Source organism: Phodopus roborovskii, unplaced genomic scaffold (assembly GCF_943737965.1).
Source record: "Phodopus roborovskii unplaced genomic scaffold, PHOROB, whole genome shotgun sequence".
NCBI lineage: Eukaryota > Metazoa > Chordata > Mammalia > Rodentia > Cricetidae > Phodopus > Phodopus roborovskii.
In genome coordinates, this window is record NW_026125572.1 from 282407 (window position 1) to 307096 (window position 24690).

The window sequence follows — 24690 nt, forward strand, 5'->3', positions numbered from 1 at the left end:
AGACTTCCAGGGAAAAGTAAAAATTATGATTAGGCCATTAAAAGAAACAATTTGAGCCTGTTTGGGTGAATCAGTGGCCCCTAACTCAGGGAAAGATAGAGACTTTAGAACAACTACTAGAAGAACAATTGCAATTGGGACATGTTGAAGAATGCGGTAGTCCTTGGAATACTCCGGTGTTTGTTATTAAGAAAAAATCAGGCAAATGGAGACTTACAAGATCTCAGGGCTGTTAGTAGAACATTGCATGATATGGGAGCCTTACAGCCAAGGCATGTCCTATCTTGCTTGCCGTCTTTCCTTTGAAAGCCCCTTATAATCGAGGCCAGGAGCTGTCTGGGGACCCAAGACCCCCCCCCCCCAGGACTCCTGACCCTGAAGGCCTAATCTCCCACTGGTCGTGTAAGTATTCTGTGTTTGTCTGTCAGGTTTCTGTGTTTTCATTCTCTTCTGTTTCTGCTTTGCTATCAGACAATTTGAAACTGTAAAAAAACAGATCAAGGAGACCTTGGCAGACATGCTTAGGAGGTCAGGTCTGGAGGAGCCTGAGAGATAGATGTCTCTGCTTCTCATATGGGCAGGGATCCTGCCACTCGGATCTAAATCTGGGTGGAAATCCATCTAAAAGCCAGATTAATCCACCAGTAAATCTGAGTAGCTGCTGGGGAGTTTGCCTCCCCACCGGGAATCTGAAACTTGTGTGTCTCTGATATGGGCCCCTTTCTTTTGTCTGAGTGTTTGTTTGTCTGTTTGTCTTGATGACACTGACAGTATGGACACAATCTAACATGGCACAGACACCTTCCCACCTTCTAGGTCTCTGCCTAACTCATTGGACAAAATCTAAAACAGAGACTCTGGGATTGTGCCTGAAAATGTTGGGGGGAAATTTTTTGTTTCAGGAACCCTGACAGCCAAGAACACTCAATGCCCACAAGCAGCTTCCCACCTTAATCCTTCTCTGTCCTGTTACTGTTTTAAACAAAATGTTAAATTAGGCCCGTCTGTATACTTTGAGAAGCTTTGACTTTAAAAGTAAAAGTCAAAGCTACATTTGTGTGGGGGAAAAATTATGTTTTTGTTTCCACCAGAAAAGAAAGAATATATGGGTTTTGATCATTTAAATCTAATGGGTTACATTTACTTGCCATCATTTAAGATGCTTCACACAGGAACAGGATTTAATGTGTTGGCACAAGGACTTTGGGAAAAGGTTTTATGTTGACTGTGAAATGAGAAAAAAGATAGGAGATTAAGATAATAAAAAGAAAGAAAAAGAAAAATCTATCTAAAGTAAGAATGTCTAAGGGAATCAGAGGAAAAAAAATAAAGGTATATAAAAAACTGTAAAAAGTCAGGGGGAAGTGTGAATTATATTTGCTGTGGTTTTTCACACCTGCAAATACTAAATTTTAAAACTTGGTAATATAAGTTAAAAATTTGACTATATTAGGTTAATTCTGGTTTTAAAGTTTTGTTTATTTCTTGAGAAAATTGTGTATGCTTGTTCTGAAAGAAAATTTGTCTGTGTTTTCTGATGTACACCTCTACACACAAGAATGGTAAACTTTGAAATTTAACAGTCACCCAGGTGATAATGTTTTAAAGTCATAAAGGATACTTTAACTTTTGATGTTACAGAAAGACATTGAGATGTTTTAAATTAAATATATAAGATCCAGAGAATTATTTGGCAAAGAAATGCAAGAAATTATCATTCCTTATAATATGAAACAATTGTAATATTTATTTACTATTGCAGATGACTGGGGAATTGCATTAGTTTATTATATAGGACAAATCAAATATCATGTACCTCAACACCCTACATTAAAGTTTGCCGAGGAAACAGAGATAATCTGTCCTTCAAAAATAGCATTGGAACCTATTTCCAGTGCCCTCTTGGTATTCCAGATGGGTCATCCAATGAAGCTTCAGCTGTCTATAGAAAAGATAAACCTGTAATTATTAAAAGGGCAAAAGAAATTTCTGCACAGCAGGAAGAAATTATAGCACTTATTGCTCCCCTTGAACACATACCTGAAGAGTTTAATCTTTATACAGATTTAAACTATGTGGTTAGTTTATTTCCTGATATAGAGACAGCTCTTATATCTAAGAATTCTAAAAATGTATCACTTTTGTTTCAGTTGTAAAATATAATTCAACTAAGGAAAAGAAATTTTTTATAGGACATGTCAGAGGACTTACTGGCAGATTTATTAACAAAGGACACTTGATTTCTATTATGGTGGAACAAGCATTAGAAAGACATGCTTTACATCATCAGAATGCATTGGCCTTAAGAAGGATGTTCAGTCTGACTTGAGAACAGGCTAGGCAAATTGTGAAGGACTGTGAACATTGTCCTGACGTATACATCAAAAACAGGAGTTAATCCTGTTTAGTTCATAGTTTTGTATGAAGCCTAAATCTTTTCTTTAGACTAAAAGGAGAATTGTAGTGAGATATTCATTTGGTCCACACCTGTAGCACAGACCACGCCCATTGGGGTGGGAACAGGGGCAGACGGTACCTGGCGGAACTAAGTCTGTGGAGGGGGCTGGGATGTCTCTTGCTTGCAGCACAGGGACAGCAGAGCATCTGGAGGCATCCTTGGGACCAGGAACATGCTGGCGTTCATCTGTCTATGTTGTAAGTTATTCCTCCCCGAATAAACATCTATTCGGAAAAAAAAAAAAAAAAAAAAAAAAAAAAAAAAAAAAAAGGTTGCCAGTTGCCTCATGAATATTCGGATATTTATCATCTTTCTAGAAAAATGTCCACTTTCAATATTCACTGAAAAAGGGCTTACTATAAATTTCATCTATGTTTAAATAAAAATGCTTACTGGAGCTGGAAAAAAGAAAGAAAGAAAGAAAGAAAATGGGAGTTGATCTTTAAGGCTCAAGCTTTGTGGCAAATGGATGTGGCTTATGTACATGTTACTGCAGACACCTGCTCTCATGCGGTCATGGCCACAGCAAGAATCGGTGAGGTTGTGAAAGATGCCATACAGCATCTCACTAAATGCTTCTCCTCGTTAGGTGTACCAAAAAGAACTAAAACTGATAGTGCTCCACTGTATCCTTCTCAACTTTTGCAAAGTTTTGCATTCAATGGGCTTCCCTATAACCCCCAAGGTCAGGCTGTCATAGAAAGGACTCAGCAAAGTCTTAAGGTACAACTCCAAAGATTATAAAGTCTAGTGGTCTTTACTATTCACCGTATCAATTATTAAGTCATGCTTTATTACCATTAATCACTTTAACACAGATGAAAAAGGTTTTACTCCTATGCAAAAACATTGGGCCCCCTACAGCAGACTGTTAGTCCTTTAGTGATGTGGAGGGATCTTTGACCTGGCACTTGGGAAGGGCCACATGTGTTAATCACCTTGGGAAGAGGATATGCTTATGTTTTCCCACAGAATGCAGAAACCCCAATCTGGATTCCAGACAGACTTATTCGACCCTTCTGCCAAAAAATCCTCTATTGAAAACCCAGAAAAGAAGGAAAAGAAAGAAAGCAAAGGAAGTAATACAGGAAATGAAGACGCTTGGTCTATCTCCTCCACAGGACTCATCACCTCGCCCTGTGCGGTCTTCCACCACAGGACAGCCTTCAGATTTAAAAACTATTAAAATAGAACGATCTTATCAAGTCAGTTGTCCCAAATGTATTTTAATCAACTGTGCTGAGCCTAGGTCAGTGAAAGATTATTCAGTTATGTTGCTATTAAGAAGACCTTCTTATGTTATGCTTCCTGTAGATTTAAAAAAAAAAAAATGATGCTTGGTTTGACAATGTAGCCTTACAAATCCTGAAGAGCTAATGAATCTATTAGACCGAAGTGTTCTCCAGCAGCTTTTCCTTTAGGCATCGGTGTTTTAATAGTCATCCTTACTTCACTCACAGTCTCAACATTCGCCCTAGTCTCAGACATGAAAATTGCACATTTTGTTAATGACCTAAATAAAATAGTCTTTTTAATAATTGTAAGGCAACAAATTATAGATCGAAAACTAGAAGCAAAACTTGGTGCTCTAGAAGATGCAGTTTCAGAACTAGGACAAGAGATGGAATATATTAAAGTTCATCTTTCTAGCAAATGCCATGCCAGCTTTCAGTGCATATGTGTAACATCATTACCTTATAATGAGAGTCATAACTGGAGTTTAACTAGAAATCATTTGCTGTGAATTTGGAAAAATGATGATTCAGCTCATGATATGGCTCAATTACAAACCCAAATCTTTGCTATGAGTAAAGCATATGTGGAATCTACTGAATTAGAAGATTTGGCTCAGTCTATAAACTCTGGTTTGAGATCTTTAAACTCTGTTACCTGGCTATTATTATTGTTGCTGTGGCTTCAGGAATAATTCTTCTTCTTCTCACTTTCATAGTCTTCTGACTACTCTTTTCCTCCATCTCCACAGCCAAAAGAGATATCTATGAGCTTCAATAACAAATAAAAAAGGGAGAGATGTCACACCAATTCCAGTAGAGTCTGTGTGACACGTTCCACAGACTGAGGCAGTAACTTTAAAAGGAGGAGGTCTCCTGGAAACGGTTGTGAAAACTCAGCCGGAGAAAAATATTGGGCAATTTCAGTTTGTTCTTCTATTCCTATTTCATATTAACAAAATGTTCCTGAAAGTCTACACTGACATTTCAGGCTAGAGATAGAGATAAGAAACCATCTCCTGAGGTGGGGTCACTAGCCATGACCTCATTCCAGAAAAACCAGTGCTTTCCAAATCATTCACATCATTCATATAAGTACGAATAGTAAACACTTTCCCAACAATAAAATTTCATATGGCTGCACATGTGTCATCGAGAGTGGGCTTAAGTGTCTGGTAATGAAAGCTTTTTAATAAGAATAAGTGAAAATAGTTAAAATAGCTCAATATTTCAAAAAAACTCACAAGAACCAGGTAATAGATGTTAAACAATAGCTGACCATAAAAAATATTTTAATGTGATTTAAGAAATATGCAGTTAGCCTCGGATGATTCTATGTTAGCCAAGGATGGCTCTATGTTTTGATTAACCAAAGACAATTCTGTGTTTTGATGAACTCTGGATGATTTCATGTTTTGGATTTCTGCGTCATTGTGCCCTGTAACAATGTCATATGTTTGGGTTTGTTTAACAAAAACATCCCCAGAGGGGAAAAAAAAAACTCTGTATAAAAACCTTGCTTGAGAAGTGCAAAATACACTCAGCCTCAGACTGCCTCTGTGCTTATTTCTGTTTGTCACTGCTGCTTCCTAACCCTCCTAGTCTTCGAGAACCCTCATCCCAGGGACCCCCATTACCTGCCTGGGGTAGTCTGTGGCACAAAAGCTTCTCAAATTATAAAGGCTACGACAACCACAGCTGTTAATGAAATAAATGAGCTGTTGGTTTCATGTAGTTGTAAGCATTGTGGTAATCAAAGCAATGCCATGGTATCTCTGAAAATTCTAGAAAACGCTGGGGGATGGGTGTTTTATTTACCCCAACAAATATAATAGCAAAGTGAGCTTTTGTGTATAAGAGGGCTGGAAAATGGAGAGCGAATGCTAATGAACACAGGTCTAAGGGGAAACCAGCAGCTGCACAAAACTGACTACTGCAACCATTCAGGAGTGCATCTGATGGTGTGTGGATTACGTTATCAATAATGATGTTAAGAGTGCATGTGGACGTTTCACAGGCCATTACCTACACAACTAGGACATTCATTTTAATCCTGCAAACTGGCATTCTATAGCTTTTATCCAGTGTAATTTATTTTATTTTTTATAATGACTACATTCAGTGTTTTTAATGTGAATAGTGCTCTAATAAGTTACTACCATAGGCAAATGGGATTATCTTTTGTTTATGTTAAATGGCCACTACTGAAAGGCTGACCTAAATTGCACACAGCTGCTGCTTCTGACAGGTGCTCCCGCTGGATGGCGCCCATTTCTTCCTCCTTCCCTGGCACTGGCTGTGTTCTGACTGCTGCTATCATGACCTCTAGTGTGGAATTCACATCTTTAAAATCTTTAGTCACACTTAGACCTTTTCCTGTTTTCACCAGGTGTTTGCATTTTCTTTGGTACCTTTTCTAATACTTGGGGTTTTTGCATTGGATTTTTACAGTAGATTTTTCTTCTGTATCTTTTATACTAATGGGAAGCATTGCCAATCAGAGTTGTGCAATTAACTCTTTTTGTGCCATGTTTCCTTTGGCTTTAACTTTGCCTAATACTTCCTGGATGTCGAGCGCTATCGCCTTGCCTGCAAGAACGACTCTCAACAACAGGATTCTTCTGCAGCTATATCTATTGTGCGGCTCATTACAGCAAGTTGAGGGAAGACCCCGAGGAGGAAAAAGGGCTCTGCTTATATATGCTCAGAGGAGGCGTGTCCATTACTGACAGGTGCAGACTGTAATGCTCGTAACGGTCACCCCATGACGTGGACCACGCATCCGCGCCTTGCTGGCTTATGGACAGGAAACCGGCGCCATCTTCGGGAATGGCACCGGTGGCTCTCTACACCTGGACATAATAACTTATTGAAAGTGGATGCATTGTCATCAATAAATTCTAATTACAGTTTTCCCTCTCCTAACTCCTCCTCCCAGATGTTCCCCACTCAATGTTCTTCTCTCTCATTAGAAAACATGCCAGCATCTAAAAATAAAATGATAAACCTGAATGTGACACAACAAACAAATGAACAGGTAGGATTAAAAAAAAAACAAAGAAAAAGCAAAATAAACTCATATGGACATAGAGACACACATGTTAGGACATATAAAAATTTCATAGACACATAAAGTTAGAAAGAAAAATATATGCAAAAGAGCTATAGGGCTTTAAAATGGCTAGACAAAACATGATTGAGAGAGGAAGTGTCTACATGCCCCCCATCCCTAACCCAGAAGGAATCTTCAATTGATAACTACTTGTAAAGGAAAAAATTAGTTTTCTCCAACAGAGCCTCCCTGGGTATATAAACCACTCTTAATGGCAGACCCCATGCCAGCAGTAGATGGCCAACAAGAAATGAACTCAATGGTATTTTAGAAAAAGTTTACTGTTATGAGACTAAATATTAATAGTTTCCCTTACAGCTTGCCTGTTTTCCTTAGGAATAACCATTCCTTACCATCTGTGGCACTCTTTGAAAGGATGAGGAGGTGTGGCCTTGTTGGAGGAAGTGTGTCACTGGAGGTGGTCTTTGAGGTTTCAAAAGCCCACGCCAGCCCCAGTGTCTCTCTTTTCCTGCTGCCTGTGCATCTGGATGCAGAACTCTCAGCTTCTTCTCTATCACCGCGTCTGCCCGTGTGCTGCTACGCCTCTCGCTGTTCTATCAGTGAACCACACCTTTGAAACTGCAAGTAAACCCCAGTTAAATATTTTCCTTTGTAACAGTGCCATGGTCATGGTGTCACTTCCCAGAAAGACAATAATGGCTGTTATGTTAATAGAAAAATACCATTTCCATTTTATACAATTAGATCTTTAATCCAAATCACTTGCATTTGATAAAGAGAAGTGAGGATTTTGCTGAGGAGTAGACAGTATGCCAGTAGCTCCCTGTTCCTTGGCACCATCTGGACTTAAACCCCTCCTACTCCTAACATCAGTTCACGAAGACATCTGTTTTCAAATTTAAAGATAGTTTTAACCTTCCCTGAAGCTCTTCTGCCCCTTGCTTGGCCCCCTTCCACGTAACTAGCTGGTCTCCTTCAGTTCTTGCTTCTCCAGAACTACCCATTTCATTTGACTGTGTTTCTTGGATGCCTATGAAGCTCCTATATGTGCTCTAACTGACCCCCCCCCCCCGAAGCTGTGGTGTGGAACACTGTAAACCAGGAGTCTGTGAACAAAAGTATCTTCCTCACCATCTTGGAGCTCAGGACTTCAGGCTGAAAAGACCTACAGGCTTGTTTCCTGGGGACAGAAGGACTCCATGCTGGTTGGCAGGGTCATCTTCTGCCTGTGTCCTCATGTAATTGAAATGACAAGAGGCCTCCTTGATAAAAGTACTAATCTTGTTTGCAATGGCTCCTAGTCTAAGACTAAATTATCTCCTGATGGCCCTACCTCCAAATATCAGCCATGTTAGGACGACTTCAACATTTGGGGGACAAGGAGGGCACAGAAGTAGTCCATAACAACTCTTCCATTGTTGCCTGTCTTTCCTGTAGTGATTGCTCGTCACAGTAATAATAATTCTAAAACAGAATCCTATAAAATTTTATGTTGAGCGGTATAAGCATTACATTCCTGTGTACAGACAAGCCTACAATATCATAGACACAGGAGCACTCCAGATCAATGGACACCCCTTCACAACCTTTGTATACAGGAACAGCAGTTACTCTACAATACCTGTGGACTGTTAGACATCTTGCAGTCTGCAGGGATGGGATGCAAAGATTTGTGTTGGCTTCTGGAGAGAAAGCTCATTTCCAGTGCCCTAGATGGGGTCTGTTTGTTGCTAAATAAACACATGTTGGTTTGCATTTCTGTACAAGCCCACATTAAGCAAGGCCTGCTGTAATCTAGCTGCTGATTGTTGGCAGGGATGAGAGAATGCATCTGCATTCCAGCCAAATCCATGCATTCAAATCACCCGAAACAATGGAATTCAAGTCATGGCAGCTAAAATGAAGCCACTTAAAATCTGGGAATACGAATATGCATTGGTATAAGCTGCATAGTGTATGCCTGGTGGAGAGATAGTTTCATCTTGTCAGGACGTGTGCTAATGCAAATTAGTAAATGAGAAGGTATAACCATTAAAGGCAGTTCTGCTTCTGAGCAAATTACTGAGACAGAAAGTATTGCACAATCTTTTTAGAACTATAAATTACATGTGGTTTGAACTTCATTTGAAACTCAAGGGTGTGGGAGGACCCTACGTTTCCAATTGAGCACACGTCTTAAGTGAGAATCCAGCACTTCGGAGATGTTGACTGGCAGTTGTGCACCTCACAGAAGCTGAGTGGGTACACACCAGAAGCCTTAATAAAGCCTCAGCCCTGCTCCGCTCCTTATGCATCCATCAGAGACCTGCAGCAGAGAGCCTTCAGGACAGATTCATATGTCAAGACCCCAGCTTTGCTTTTCCTGATGTCCCAGACGGATCAGCAGACCCTGGCTATTGGGCAGCGCGAATCCACGCTAGAGATGAAGTGAACCTGTGGTCGCAAGTGTCACTGCCCCTTGTCCCAGCAGAACCGGCCGAGCTGCTGCTGAGGTGACTGGGGTCAGATGCTTTGGGAAGAGATTTGTTTCATGCTGTGTGACGGGAGATAAGGCTGTGTAGAGAGCTTCGAAGTGCCAGGCCTTAAAGATGGTGCTGGCTTCCGCCTTCCACTTTCCCGATGGTGAGCACTCTCTGTGGTAAACAAGTCCTTATTTGGCTAAGCCTGTTCAGCTTGTTTGCTTCCCTATAAGAGCAGCCTATCTGCAGGGTCCACGTGGCTCACTGGGGTTGGTCAGCACAAGGGGATTTAAGCCTGTGGGGGCGTTTCCCCGGGTCGCCAGAAGAAGAAACAGGTTCAAGGATCCTGATTAAACTGCTAGAAGAAGATCTTCCCTGAGTTGTGTTTTTCCTTGCTGGTCGAGGTTGGGCATGGCAAGGATGAGTCTCTTCTTGGTGCTTGGGGCTGAGGATCTGACTACCAAGTCCTCACACTCAAGCACGTCCACCCACTCCCAATGCCTGTGCATCACGACGACAGGAGGTGGTGTGTATGTTCTGAGGAAAAGACACGGGTCTTTAGTTCTGATTGAATATGTTTACCCTGGGTAAAATTTATTCAGAAAGCACTCATGCATATATGTGTTCCTAATATTTTCTTACCCCATAAATGCTTCTGAAACATCACAAGCATATGGATATTTTTTCAGTTATTAAGACTGCAATCCAATCAAAATTAAAAAAAAAAATGTGACTTGGATTCGAAAGAGGCCAGTGAGGTGTGTGTTTGCATCCATTTTTCCCCAGTTCTTTTGTCTGGCTTTGGAAGGAACTTGGGATGTGTCCTGTGCATCCCAGCTGGTGGGAAACTGGCACAGCTTTGCCTCTGTGTTTCAGGTTATGAGTCCTGTACTGTCTTCTGGGCTCCAGCAAACTGCATCCTCTCAGCCTCTCTTTGAGTTAATTTTCTGCACACCTATTGTAGACAAGGAGCTCGAGAGGTACTGAAGAACACGCCGGAACAAGTCCTTGTGTCCCATCTATGAGGATGATGGCTATTTGATTGCAGCTTGAAAACATTGTTTCCACAGCAGGCAGACCACTTGAGAAAAGAGTCTGTGACAAGCGCGTACCTGTGATTGTACTGCCAAGGACAGCTTTGCACGCAGAAAGTGCTTTAAAAACGTCCCCATTTCTTTTATCTAGTAGGAAACGCCCGGCAACGGGCCCAATTGCAGATATGTCCACAACATCCCCTCGGGGCTGAGTGGTCCCATGAATGCCTGTGAACTTGCGCTAGTTGGGTTGGTCCCTTTGAGCGCCTTTGCCCTCCATGCACACCCCGCAGTGCACCTGCAGACATAGTGATGCCTTGTTGGGAAAGCAGGAGTTTTCAATGATCAGACCTGCGCTTTGGATCACTGTCCTGACACTTTGGATCAAAGTCCAGCTTTGCTCCTCATCAGCTGGTCACCTTTGTTCCTTTGCTTACCTCATTCTGTGTGTTCCCCTGCTCAGCTAGGAAACTGAGATAACAGGTTTGAGTATCCCTTACCTCAGATGCTTAAGGCCTGAAGTATCTTTGAACCCGCCTTTTGATGATTTTGGACTATTTACTTATGTGTGTGTTCATACTTTGAGGATAGAATCCAACTAAACGTTCATTTCTCTTTTCATATATGTTTTATATATGTGGCCCAGGGGTAAAATTATACAGTATTTTATGGCACCTGCACTTTGTGCCTCTTATGAGGTTGGGTTTGTAATTTATTTCCCACTTAAGGCATCACATTGCTCCTCAGAACATGTGCAATTTTAAAGTATTTCATATGCTCAGATTTTAGAGTAGCATGTTCATAGATGATTAGCTTGCTCTGCAGAACCAATGGCTGAAAGAATCAAATGACCCGAACCAAGCATGTGGACCATTGAGCCATACCTGTACGAAGTCCCCTCTTCTACACTTGTATTTGATCTATTCCTTCTTGTGGTTCACAATGAGCATTGCTATTTTTAGATGTTACTGTTCCTATTTATTTTTCTTCATGCCTCTCCTTCCTTCCATCTTTGTTAACTGCCTGTTAATCTGCCAATCATAGATTTGGTGCATTAGCAGGGCCCTCCACCTCAAGCAGTCCAGGCCTGCATTTCCTTGACCTTCTCTGACACATTGATCATCACAGTTCAGCCCTCTCTACTTTCCTATTGTAAATTCTTACATGCTCGCCTTCCTTGACATGATATTATCTGAATCTGTGCCACTTAGAACTCTGATACTTTCCATGCTAATGCAAAGCTTCACTGTAGTTGTTGACTGGAGTGACTGTCCTCTTGCAGTATTTCAGAAGAAACGCTGCCACAAGGCACATCCCTTCTTCCGATCTACTGGAGGGGCTGTGTTGGTCCCAGCTCAAAAGTGGCTTCACCATCAGTCAAGCTTCTTCAACCACATTTGCCTTCATTACATTTTTTTTTTTTTTTTTTATTGCGGTGAAAAGACAATGTGACCAAGACAACTTCTGAAGAGTTTATGGCTTCAGGCAGTGAGTCCATTAGCATCATGGTGGGGAGCGCAGCATCAGGTTTACATCTTGATCCCACAAGCACAAGGCAGAGAGAGAAAACTGTGAATGGCATGGGCTTTTGAAAACACAAAGCCCATTCATGTACCTCCTCCAGAAGGTCATTCCCGGGGACCATTCCCACTCGAACCACTACAGTGGCTATCTAACATATTGCCATACAGGGAACAATGCCAGCACTGCCATGTGGTCACCTTGGGGCAGCTTTTGTTGGTGTCCCGTGTTGTCCAAGTCAAAGGGAGTTCCGCAGAGTGCAATTTGGCTTCCACGCAGGAGGGGAGCCAGGTTCTGATGATGGGACTGCCTCACGGCTTTGCAAAAGCTTCTTTATAGTTATACAAAGACATCTTTAGCAAATCGATTTCCACAAACCAAAACCTCCTATCCGGACTTGCTTGAAGGAGCTACTACTACCTAAGCAATTCTCAGCCACAAGAAACTTCCTGGTTTGCCAGGTATGTCTGAGACTAAGTTATACAAAGGCTCTGTGAATCCTTCAAAAGAGCAGCTCATCTAACAGTCACTGACAAAGGGCACTTCAGAGCCCTGATGGCACCACTCAGAATTTATGCCACATACAATGGCTCTGTTAAATCTTTCACTGCATTTGTTATAATAGTACCCTGCAGTAGGTAATTTTGTATCTCCATAGTACAAATGAATAAACTGAGACTTACGATATATTGGCAGTACAGCATATCTACATGCTGAAATAATTCTTTAAACCTAGACCCAGTAAGCAAAGCCTTCATGTTTTCATAGTCTGACAGTTCATCAAGGCCATGGGTTCTTTAGTTACGGCAATTACTTTTTGTTTCTAAATTCCTAGGAAAGTAAAATAACTACATTTGGATGAGGGGTGGGTGGGTAAGGTGACAAGAATGAATTCAGAGTTCTGGAAAATTTCAGCAATTTAAGAGGAAATTTTAAAGGAATACACAGCAGCTCTTGACCTGAGTAATGCCTATATAAAATGATTCTTTGCTATGCTGGCAAGAGTTCTGGAGCAGTGCTATATGACATTTAACTTCATTTTGTTAGCCCATCAGGATTGGGTGGTCAAAAGCAAAGGCCCAGGTGTGAATGCTGCAGAATGCAGCCGTCCTGAATGCTCCTTCTGATCTGCACTGCCATAGAGCTCACAGCGGGGCCTTCCTGGCTATGCTACCCAAGCTCATAGGACAGTCAAAGCCATCTGTCCTGTGGGCTTGCCCATGACCCTATCAGAAGGGAGGTGTCCAGGTTGACTACCGAAGATCTCCTTTATCACCCTGTCCCTGCAGTAACTGCAAAGTGGTGATACACTGAGAGACTTAGGAAGACATCAGAAGGGACCTGCCTCACAAAATATGTTAAGAGATGTGAATTCTCTCCATCCTTGAAAAAATAAATTTGTGGTGCTGAAGGGATAGCTCAGCAGTTAAGAGAGGTTGCTGTTCTTCCAAGGGACCTGAGTTTAGTTCCCAGCATTTACTTCTCTAGTGTATCTGACATCCTCTTCTAGCCTCTGCTGGTGCCCACACATGTAGTATACACATATACAGACATAATTTTTAAATGCTTTTTTTTAATGTACTGGGAAGATAGTTCAACAGATGAAGGCACTTACCGCCAAGCCTCGGCACCTGATTTTGATTCCTGGGACCCACACTGAAGGAGTGAGCCATCTTCTACAAGTTGTCCAATCTTCATATACACTAGGGTTTGTGCACAACAAAATAAATAAGGCTGGATGTGTGACTCATGCTCAGGAGTGCTTCCTTCTCTTCCAGAGGACCTAAGGGTAGTTCCTAGCACCCATACAGTTGGCACACATCACCTGTGACTCCATCTTTAAGAGGTCAAATGTCCTCTTCCATTCTCTTCCTACATGCATGTGCCATTTATTCACACAGATGCACACATGCAAATGAAAATAATAAAAACATTTTAAAATGTATTTTCATTGGTATGTTAAATAGCAAATTTTCTTCCATTTTTCTTCAATATGAAAATGTCTATAAGACATTCTTGGTATCAATATAAATTCTTCACAAACACTTCATTGACAGATTCATCCTGGGGTGAATGGTATTAGTCATTGTGTCACTATTTTAAGTCTTGCCAGCAGGGATTAAAGGCAAGTGTCCCAAGCTAAATTTTTTTGATAGATATCACTTACCAAAACTAAATCGGGATCAGATAAACAATTTAAATGGACCAATAATCCCTAATGAAATAGAAGCAGTCACTAAAAGTCTCTCAAACAAACAAAGCCCAGGGCCAGACAGTTTAGTGAAGAATTCTAATAGACTTTCCAAGAGGAGCTAATGCTGGTGCTCCTCAAATTATTCCACAAAATAGAAACAGAAGGAACATTGTCAAATTCTTTTTATGAGACAACAGTCACCCAAACTGCACAAAGATTCAACAACAGAAAGAATTATAGACCAATTTCCCTCATGAACATAGATGCACTCTGCATATATATATATGCATATATATATATATATATATATATATATATATATATATATATATAACAGTTGCACAGTTTTGTCTTCTCATGGGACTCCTAATGGTGAGAATAGGGGTAATCTCTATCTCATTTGCTAGCTTTTGGGACCGTTACCCACACTGGGTTGTCTTGCCCAACCGTAATACAAAGGGGTTGCTTAACCTTCACACACACACACACACACACACACACACACACACACACACACAATTTTTTCTTATTTTACATATCATCCCAGTTCCTTCTCCCTCCCACTCTTTCTCCCTCCCTCCCTCCCTCTCATGGCTCCCAACCATCCCTTCTGTCCCAAACCCCACCCACTCCACAGGGAGGGTGATACCTTCCAGGAGGGGTCATCAAAATCTGTCAAGTTATTGGCAGTAGGGTCTAGGTCCTCCCTCCTGCCTCTAGGTTAAGGGAGGATCCCTCCATGGGGAATGTGCTCCCAAAGTCCTTTTGTATACCAGGTTTGTGCATCCTGGTTCCACTGTCAGAGGTCCCTTATACTGCCCAGGCCTTCTCACTGAGACCCATGTTCAGGGGGTCTGAGTCAGTCCTATGCTGGATTCCCAGCTATCAGTCTGAGCTCCCCCTTGTTCAGGTCAGCTGTCTCTGTGGGTTTCTGTAGCCTGATCTTGACCCTTGTCTAATTACTCCTCCCTCTCTGCAACTGGATTCCAGGAGTTGGAGTTGCTTAATCTTAATGCAGCGTGTTATGCCTTGTTTTGTTGATATCCCTGGCATGCTTTCCCTTTTCTGAATAGAAATGGAGGAGTAGATGGGGTCAGAGGGGAGGTGTTACTCTGACTGGTTTAACTAAGAGCTGAATGGCCAATAGCTAGGCAGGAAGAGGTTAGGTGAGACTTCTGGGGACAGAGAGGTCTTGGGAGAAGAAAGAGGCAGAGTTGTCAGCCATAAGTGGAGGAAGCAGGATGAGAAGAATGGAGATGAGATAATGAGCATATGGAAGAATGTAGATTTTTAAAATACGGGTTGATTTTAGTCATAAGAGCTAGTTAGAAACAAGCCTAAGCTAAGGCCAGGCTTTCATAATTAACAATAACAACATAATTAACAACAACATGATTTGGGAGTTGGTGGTCCAAAAAAAGCCTGCTAAACATTGTTTCCTAAAGTACATATAGTTTTAATCAATTCAAAAATCAAAGAAAGAATGCCCACTATGGTGGTACATGCCTGTAACCCCAGCACTTTTGAGGCAGAGGCAAGTAGATTTCTCTGAGTTCAAGGGCAGTCTGGTCTGCATACTGAGTTCCCCGGTAGCCAAAGTTACACAGATAACCCCTCATAACCAAAATCAAAGAAAGGACTATGTTAAAAATTCTTAAAGCCAATTGCACAGTTTTTGAAAAGCTGAAAATTGTTAGCAAACAGGCAAATTTGAGAGCTAGGTCAGATTCTGAAAACTCCACCAAACATTGCACCCTGATAGCATTTACAGAAACACTAGAAAATGCCTTCACTGACTTACACTGTCTCTCAATAGTCAACTGTTAAAGCTTAGACAAGGGCTAATCAGGTAACAAGTAACATGGCCTTTTGCAACCAGACCAGGCTCAGCTGCTGTGATTCAATTCAATATTGGATTTGTCTGTTGAGACTGGGGTAGATGCTCAGCCAAAACCACGGCCTTCTCCAAAATATCCCTTAATAGTGAGAAGTGATGGTGGAGATGACATAAGATTCATGAAGCATAGACACATGTCTGTGAATGTGCCTGGCATCTATAATGTAATAATGGAGTCATTTGATCCTGTCACAATCTGGTGCTCTCCCTGGTCTGGATAAAAGTCTCTATTATACTGCTATGAACCGTGGTGGGAGCTGAGGTGTGTTGTGTGGACCACGAATGGAAAGCCTTCTATATGCCAGACAAAGGCAGGCACGACTTTAAACTCTGCCAGTTCCCACCCCTCTTCCTCAGTTTCCCTCCCCTTTGTCAAGTACTCATCACATATTTAAGTGTGAGGCATGGGTCAAAGAGAAGAAAGGGAAGCCCTCAGCCCTTATGGAGCTTATCGGTTGTTAGGGGAAGCAAGTGTACCAACAATTCACATTGCAGACATCTATAAAGCTATGGCAGAAGCGGCACGGTAAACTGCCTGGGAAAACATAGTCAGGTTGTGTTGGATGGACAAGAAAAGCTCATATGAACCTGTAAGGAGTAAGGTTTTTCCTCCCGCCGCTGCGCCAGCCCCAAATAACACACAGAGACTCTATTTGATATAATGCTGTTGGCCAGGTACTAGTTTCTATCGGCTAGCTCTGTCTTAAGTTGTAACCCATTTCTATATATTTCCACGTGGTCTTACCAAAAGCGGAGGAACAGCAGTTCTGCTTCCTCCAGACTCTCCATCTTGACCCCTCCTTACTACTTCCTCTTTCCTCCTTGTCTCCTAGTCCCTCCTAGTCCTTTCCTATTGACCAACAGTGCTTTATTCATTAACCAGTATGAGAAACATATATACATAATGACATCTCCCATCATGAACCATTTTACAAACTTCAGGAGGCAAATGCACTTGCTTATCCTGACTCACCAGTTGAAGGCAGCAATGGATTTGTTATCTCTGTATTTAAAACTTTTGACAGTTTGGGGAAAATAAGGAAAATGGTGATGCTTGCCAGTTGCTCTTAGCATCTCTGGGCAGGGGTGAGCTCAACGATAAAATTAACCTGCTTCCAGCATCTCAAAATACAGTGAAGGATAACAAAGAACTTAGTGATGAATTGACCAGCTCCAGATGCACATAAACAGTCTACAGGGTTCTAAGTGTTCCCTGAAAGGGAATCTTCTCTCCAGCAGCCACAGAGTTCAATTAGTGGAAAATTAACCTGAAGTCCTCACTGTAAGGTTGGCTGAACTACAGCAAAAGTCAAGTCCCAGCCCTGTAGCGTGTTGGCCATTAAAGTAAGGGTATTCATTGGTAAAGAATGGAATCCTGTAACTTGGAATGGCAATGTGTGGGAAGACCCTATTGAAGCAGAGAATAGAACACCCAGATTCTCAAGGGCTTATCCCACCCGAGGAAACAGTCTTCACCCTCAGCAGATGTACTCCCTGGTGGAGAAGACTCCACAGGTGCAGGCTTCTATGCAGCCTGCTCTACCACTTTGATGGTATGATGGAGCAGACCCAGTGGTACTTGAGGTGGCAGTGGCAGATAAGGATGCTGTTGTGAGCCTCTGTTGAGCCTCTGTAGATGAGTCACAGAAGAGATCTTTAGGATTTGGAGCAAAGGTTTACCACGATCTGGAAACAAGTATTCTTCTTTTGAAAGTCAGCTCCTGGTCTGCTATTGGCCTTAGTGGGCCACCAGGTTTCCATATGACCTGAGTTGCTTATCATGAGCTCCATGTTGTATGATCTACCAAGTCATAAGACAGGATGTGCACATCAAATGGAAGTGGTACACATGAGATTGGGCCTGTCTTAGGGTTTCCATTGCTGTGAGGAGACACCACAACCATGCAACTCTTACAAGAAAAACATTCCATTGGGGTTGGCTGGCTTACAGTTCCAGAGGTTTAGTCCATCATTATCATGGCAGGGAGCATGGTGGCATGCAGGCGGACATGGTGCTGGAGTGGAAACCATAGAAATTTGGGTAGTTCAGAGTCCTACATCTTTCAGGCAACAGGAATTCAACTGGCTGTCACTCTGAGGGAAGGCTAAGCAAAAGAGACCTTAAATCCCACTGTCACGGTGGCACACTCCCTCCAACAAGGCCACACCTCCCAGTAGCGTCACTCCATTTGGGTGCTATTTTCTCTTAAACCACCACAAGGCCCTAGCAGGTCATAAAGGCATTAGAAAACAACATGAAGAAGTTGCCCAGATTCCTATGGTTTCTACTTGTGTTACAAAGCTGTCTGCTGCCAAGCGCACACCTATAACCTCATAGCACGTTCCCTATGATCAGTTGGAAGAGAAGATTAGGGCCTGGTTTTCTGGTGGTTCTGCATATTTTTTCAGGCACCACCCAGAAGTGGACAGCTGTAGAATTTAACTCCTTTTCTGTGTGTATATTATATATACAAATATACACATACACACAGAGATATCACACACACACACACACACACACACACACACACACACACACACACACACACACAGAAGAGAGAGGCGGGGAGAGAGATTCATTCTATAAGTTCTGTGACTCTAGATAACCCTGAGTAATACACTGGATCTGTACTAGAACTCAGTGTATCCCAGGGAGACCTTGACTTCCTGATCCTCCTACCTCCAGCTCTGGAGTCCTAAGATTATAGGTGTGTGGCTGTGTGATACCAGGGATGCAATCAGAACTGAGCTTTTTGCATGGCAGGCAAGCACTCTGCTACTTAAGATACATCAGCAGCTTCAGGGGGATATTTTAAATAGGCCAAAGGTGATTGGGAGTGACTTTATAATACTGTCCTTTCTCTTTCACTCTTTCCTCCTAGACTCCAACTTTGCAAGTAGAAGAGAGGATGTCTACACAGCAGAAGACTTGCAGGACACCAAAGCTCTCCTAGCTGTTGTTTTTTCCTTTCCGCCTGAGTGTGCGAGCCCGTGCCACACCAGGGGAGTGTTCTGCAAGCATGCGGGAGGCAGTGAATCAAGGTACTGCATTCATTGCATATACCTGGAGGGAGAGAGAAGCAGATGCCACTTGAAAGGGGCCTGATTAGAGAACATGCTCACCGACAGCGTCCCCGATTGGCATCCGTGGCTTTGCAGCCTCACCATCTGTTTCTGTGGATGCAGCCTCAAGGGTGGTGCGTAATGGAGTTAGGGTCAGGAGGGTTTGGGGGAGGCTGTCTGGCATCTGTGTGCTGCCTCCAGCCAGGTGGACGATGTATGTGGGGGCTATGGCCATGGCTACAAGGCAGAGACAACTTCCCAGGTGTCAGATAAAAGAGGAGACATACAGACCACTCCATCTCAGGGGACATCATTAGAACAGATGAAGGCAGAGCTAGAGGGGGGTACAGGCACAAAGGGCAAGTACTTAAAGATGAATGACACTGTAGGAGGACAGGAGAACATTAAAAATAAGAGAAAAATCAGAGGACTGGCAGAATACGACTATTTGTGGCTCCAGGATGAACATGAGGAAATATTCTCCCCGCTCCCTAGCACTGCTATTTAACCCGAAACATCCGTGTGGTCTAACAGACACCTACCATACAGTGCTTATCTCCTTTTGTCCTTGTGAGCCCGACGTCATTTCCTTGTGCTGAAGCCCAGGCAATAATTAAACAATCTCTCTACCGATGCTTTGGGAAACACCAGCTTTAAAATAGATATTTTCACAAATTCCAGGCACTCTCTGCCCTTGTCCAACCCTTGCCTCTCGCCACTGAGGATTGCTATGTATGTGGCCCAACAGTCTGTGAACTTAAAACTGTAAGATGTCTTTGCGATTTTTCTTCCCATGGTAAACTGGTTGCACAGTTCTCAAGTTAGAACTTTGTAGATGGTAACTTTTGTTGCAATGTCCTGAGTTTGGCTACAGCCATCCATTCCCTTACATAAACTTAGCTAAGACCAAACTTTATGGAACTCCCTGGCACCCTACGTGGCTCTGTCTGTAAGGAATTTACATAGTATGCCGCAGTGCTCAGCAGCTCATCACATCCAGCAATTTCTGACAAGCACAAACTTCATCCTCCAACGCGCCATTTGAAATAATACGCCAGTTCAATAATGTGCCTGACAGCGTGGCCCAGTGAAGACAGCTTTAGCGTGTACATTCTCAGTTCATGTCCATACAGAGTGTACTGCTCTGGTGGCTGAGTCTTGAATGAAAATCAGTGGATCAGTGAGAGAGCCTGAGGTGATAAAAGTACTTCTAACACTGTAATTTTTCATATGCCACACTAGGCTAACCCTTTATAGTTAGGTAGGTGTGGTCTGTTTCTATATGCCTGTGAGCCTACTGTTGGTTTAAGGTCTGATTTTGCCTCTCACAGTAGGCAGGGCTGAAGGAGGCACATGTTATTGTGGCCCTCCCTCACACAGCAGATGTGGATAGCTATAGCTGACCTGAGCTGGTGGTTTGGTTATGGAGCAGTCCCTCTCTTCCCTTAAACAGACCCGAAACACCCGCCCTTTGACACATGCACACTGATGCCCATCACCTTTCTCCAAAATTCAAATTTTAGTTTGAGTACTCCTGGGTATTGTACGTATGTAGCTGGGCATTGTTATTTATCAGTGCTTGTGTGGGAATCAAGACATATTAGTGTCCTTTGCCTTTACTATTTTATATATAAAAAATGCTAGCATCAACACCCAGTAGCAGTTTATATAAACTCTACTAAATTGAGGCAATCACTACATTGTTAGAGACAAAAAATCCTTTAGCTACAATTAGATTACTAATGAATTGAACTGGTTAATGATTAATAACGAAGAAAAGGACAAAATTAAAGTTTTAAATTCTTTAGATGTTGCAGATCATTTCTAAAAGGAAGGAGACTGTTTGGATTTGTATAGTGTTTGTGTTTCATGTAAATGACCATACACACATACACTGTCTCCTTGACATTTCTTTTTGAAAGTTTTTTCAAAGATTCAAATATTTTAGATTTTTAAGGGCACATTACATGGCAAAAATGATAATGATTCATGGAACTTTCTCTCTAAAAGGGAGCCTTTAGAATGACAATGTAACGATGAATGGGGCACTTGAGACCATTGGAGTGTGTGTGCGCGCGCACACACACACACACTGCACACACACACACACACACACACACACACACACAAGCGTGCTATGTCTCTTACACTTATAAAGTCACAGAGCTGCAGCTGCTTCCTTAGACCTGCATGAGTCATACCCTGGACCATTCAGTCACATGAGAGATGGACTCTTGGGCTCAGCTCCTCCCAGTGGAGCTATTGACAGATCGTGGGGAGATGATCCTTGGTCCTTGGTGATTCTGCCTCTTCTGAGTTATTCATGCTCCAGTGGACAGCACCACACCCATGCCAAGCAGGTGGCCTTGGCTCAATGAAGTGAGTCACAGGGTGGAGGATGGGTATGACCACAATATAATATATACATGTATGAAATTGTCAGGGATGGAGAAAAAGATTCAAAACACAAAGTAAAATCAATTAAAACAAACAAAAGGGGGGCCGGAAAGATGGATCAGTGGTCAATAGCAGTAACAGAATACTGGCTTTGAGTCTCAGCACACCGTATGTAATGCGCCTTCCAGAGGACCCCATGCTCTCTTCCGGTGTCCTCGGCCCTAGGCATGCAGGACGGAGGAAGCGGAAAGCAGGTCATGCGCCTCACCTGGGCAGCACAGTGGAGCTGACCCTGCCCTCAGGGGCTCAGGTGAGCCAAACCAGAGACTGTGAGCATGGGAGATGTGGACCCACCGTCGCCTGCCAAATGGTGATGAGAGTGAGGGGGAAATGCCCTCCCCACCCCCAAGTGCTGCCCCTCCCCACCTTTGGCAGGTAGGAGAGCTGGCCTTGAGGTCATGAGAACTGGTGAAAAGTCTCTGTCCCTCACTAGCTGCAGCACTCGGAGCGGCCCCCACACCTCACCTGGGCAAAACAGTAGGGCTGGCCCTGGTGGCCAAGCTGTGGGAAAGCTGGCTCTGAGGACATGAGTGTAAGAGAATCAGCCTGCCCTGTGCTGCTCACCACATAGGATGCACTAGCCAGAGTGGTGCTAGGGAGCTCTTCTTGATGCAGAAGAGGGAGAGCTGGCGGGCTGACCCACCCAGCAACCGCCCATCCCATTGTGATTTGCTGGAGCGCGTGAAGGGGCTGGGTCTGCAGACACACAGCTTGCAGGATCTCCATGACACAGAACAACAACAGGCTCCTTGAGAGCCCAATACTGAGGTTGTAGCCTAACCAGGGGCCTCGGACCTCACCAAATGACTCATTGCAATGAACCATGCAAGCCATGACTAAAGAGTATACGGCGAGCCTCATTGTGCCACGCTATAGCTCCCATAATGAGATTTTTCTTCTCTTTTAGACTGTATATTGTTTTATCCTGGGAGATTGCAAGAGCAGCTGAGAAAGGATGCAGAGAAGAGTCAGACGTGAAATGCACAAACCATCAATAAGCCAAATTGGGAAAAAAAGAAATAAGATATAATGTGTTCCTATCTTACAACTCTCCACAAAACCACCATGTGATTCTTATATTCAGTAACAGCTTTATAAAAGCCCATAAAAACATGCCATACTTGGATGTCAGGTATTCACCAGATAACCAGTTTACAAGTAAAGTCTGTAGACAGGAATTTGTTTCTTTTCCTCCTGTCCCTGTCAGTGTAGCTGTGGCTACACACTGTGACAGGCTTCTCTTTCCTTTGTGTAACATGGCCGCCTACTTAAGGCATTGAAAGGATGCAGTCATTGCTCTCTTTCTCAAGCTCTGAGCTCTTCACCTCCTGTCCCTCTGCTGTACTTACCAGTCTTAAGCCCTGGACACTTAGCTCTTCTCACTCAGCCCAGTGTCTGGGCAGGTGACATGTGTGACTTGAAAGCCTGACAGATGGACTGAGAAGATTGTCCAACAAAGAAGGGACCTCACCCCATCGGGCCTGGATCTTACGATGAAGGCAGAGGGTCACGGGAAAAGCGTCTTTTGAATGGAGTGGGATCCCGAAGATGACCACAGCGTGTTAGTTCTGGATGCAGTGTCTGGCTCCTCACCCACCTTAGCCGGTCCAACACTGGCAAAGATCAGGAGAGCTAGAGACAACTGAGGAAATCTGGCTAGCTTCTCAACTGAGGTCCCACTAAATAAAAGATGTGAAGTTGAATCCAGGACCCCATCCCACTGGAGCACTGTTGGAGGGTGTGATGTGAGCATGTGTGATGGAGAATGTCTTTCTGAATGCCGCGAATATGTTTCTCTTATTGGTTGGTGAATAAATGCTGATTGAGCATTAGCCACGCCACGCAGGAAGTATACGCAGGATGACCAGACTAGGAATGCCGGGGAGAAAACAGACAGGGAGCCCTGGGGGAGATGGCATTAGCTGCTGAAGGAGTAACATGCTGGAGCAGTACGGGTAAGCCACAGACTTATGGCAATACGTGGTTTAACAGAAATGGGTTAATGATTGAGAAAGAGCTAGCAATAAGAAGCCTGAGCCACTGGCCAAACACTTTATAATGAATATGAGCCTTGTGAATTTATTTGGGACTAAAGGGCTGCAGGACCTGGAGATACGGAAACTCTGTCCACACATGTGGAAGTGAGGATGTGTGTGTGCACACATATGAGCAGGTTAAGAGTGTTTGGAACAGGGAAGGTATGAAAGGTTGTGTGAGCAACCATGTGTGAACAGGTAGGTGTGAGAGGGTGAATGTGAGCATGTGCTTATATGAGACCAGAAAGAGCCCCGTATATGTCCCTTCTAGTGAATTTAGAATAAAATTCAGAATGGTCCCTCAATGCTGGCTTAGAGTCAGGACTGGAGTGGTGTGATGGGCTGGAGTGATGAGCAAAAACAGATCAGGATGGTTCTGAGGACTAGGGGATGAGGATCAGTCAACCAAGTGAGACACAACAACATCTGGCCTCACAGGGAGCAGATTATTCTAGAAAATAGTAGTAGGAGACTAATCGCTTCTGGGTTTAGATTCTCAAGTAGAGGGCACATCGACTGTGCTTTGCACAGTGTCTCTGTCTGAAAGGGGTGTCTGCAACCTGTGACTACTACCTTCCATGTCTTATGTCTTCCATTTTATACCCACCCTGTCACAGTTTCAGAGGTGAGTAGATGTGACATTTGAAGTGTATGATTTTATAGAAATATTTTCAGTATTGATTGTTTTATTATTAAACTCAACTAAAAACTTTAATATTCAACTGATAGAGAAAAATGAGACAGCTCAAAACAGTACTTTGGTGTAAATTATAAAGCGATTTGTAAATAATAAAAAACCCACTCGGGTTTTTATCTGATTGTAACCAAATTTAACACTCTCCTGAGCCACAGTTAATCGTTACAATCTAAAACAGACATTATTCCAAGGGCACTGGTTAATTGACTGATTTTGTAAGCCAGTCAGGGACGGTGAGAATTTTCATTCACAACTTCTAAAAGAGTATAAAAAGAAACCCAGCCTGCACCCACAGAAGAAGCTCCAGCGGAGGCTGTTTTGATTTAGAAGTATTCAGAGTCCCTTCTCATCAAAGGGAATTTAGTCATTTGGAAATGGACACTCTTACCATCCCTATGTTTGTACTTCAGATCATTTTAAAAAATGATGTAATAAAGTTTTTACGTGGTTTTGGTCATCACTAAACAATTCTAGTACCAGTCATAGGAGAAGAGACTCCCTGCAATGGATCGATGAGGCCAATACTTAATGATCTGATGACCTTGCACATCCCAAGCCTTGAGTTTTGT